The sequence below is a fragment of the Nerophis ophidion genome, linkage group LG18 (genome assembly GCF_033978795.1).
Source record: "Nerophis ophidion isolate RoL-2023_Sa linkage group LG18, RoL_Noph_v1.0, whole genome shotgun sequence".
Lineage (NCBI taxonomy): Eukaryota > Metazoa > Chordata > Actinopteri > Syngnathiformes > Syngnathidae > Nerophis > Nerophis ophidion.
The window spans coordinates 22,548,483-22,549,990 of NC_084628.1; positions in this window are offsets into that span (position 1 = coordinate 22,548,483).

Below are 1,508 nucleotides of genomic sequence, written 5' to 3' on the forward strand. Positions count from 1 at the left end.
CTGTTTTTTTAAATTCTGGCAACTGAAATGGCAGTTTTTTTACAGTAAAAAAGTATGGTACCGGTAGTCATAGACTGTAAAACAACAACCGTAGATTTTACAGTAAAAAATCTGGCAGCTCAGTCGACGAGACGTGCTTACATGACACTAGACTTTTATCATAAAAATTACTTACACCGTTTTTCACTTAACAGTACACTGTAAATGCTAGGGTAAAATTCCAGTGACTGAACTGCCATTCTTTTCCCCTGAAATCCACAGATTTACAATGCATTACTTTACAGGAAAAAACAAGTGTCCATTTTGCAGTAATGAAAAAAAGGGACGCTCAGTCATCAGAATCTTACTGTAAAAATAACCATGGTACCGTTTTTCCATTTAGAGGTCTTACGTGTAAAAAACACCTTAAATTTTATGGTAAGTCTCTTCTCAACTGAGCTGCCAGTTACTGTGACATTTTTTTATTTACAGTAATGTAAAAATTATCTGGAGTGTCACCAGAATTTTATTGTAAAATTTACTGCGTTTTTTACACTGGATTACTGTAAACAGGGAGAAAGTTATTTTTGCAGTGTATTACTGTAAATGGAAAAATAAAACTGGTGACAAAAATGCCATATTTTAAACTGTAAAATCTAGTGCTATTTTTTTTACAGTGCATTACTTAAAAAAAAATCACGTTAAAACATTTTTCCATTTTCAGTAATTTGGAGTAATAACCACTGTAAATTTTACAATAAAATTCTGGTAAAAAAGCTGCCAGTTTTTTTTACTGTGAAATCTACAGATGTTTTGTTTTTGTACAGCGCATTACTGTACTATAAATAACATTTTTTTTCCACAACTTAAATCAGTCACCAGTATTTTACTGTCAAAAAAAAAGTGGGATTGTTTTTGCCTTTACAGTAATTTGATGTGAAAAACACCATACATTTTACAGTGAAATAGTTGTCACCAGACTTTTATCGGAACATTTTTGGTGTTTTTTACACTGAATTACTATGAAATGGGCGGGAAAAAAGGTTATTTTTAGGGTTAAAATCAGGTGACTGCTACCATTTTTTTTGTACAGTAAAAATCTACAAAAAAATGTACACTCTAAAGTGGGATGAATGAAGTCAATGGTTGCCAAAGTACCACCGCGGGTTGCACATTTTGCCTCATTTTTTATTAGTTTGTGGCATATTGGGAGGATCAAATTATACACAAATAGAGCAAAAAGAGAAAATAAAGCTTTGCATTTTAAATTTAGTGTTTAATATTTTTACTAAATAAAAAAACAAAGACCTGTAAATATTTCTACATATTCCTGTTAAAAACATACTTTTTACATGAAGTTTAAAAAACGGCATATGAGAAAGAACTTTGTCATTATGGTCACATTATGCACGGTCACGCGGCGATATGCTGACGTTTGACCTTTGCCGTCCGAGAGCGTCACAGTTAATGATTGCTGCCGAGTGAAGACTCGAGAAGGTGCTAGAAGTCCTTCTAGTGCGTCTTCTAGC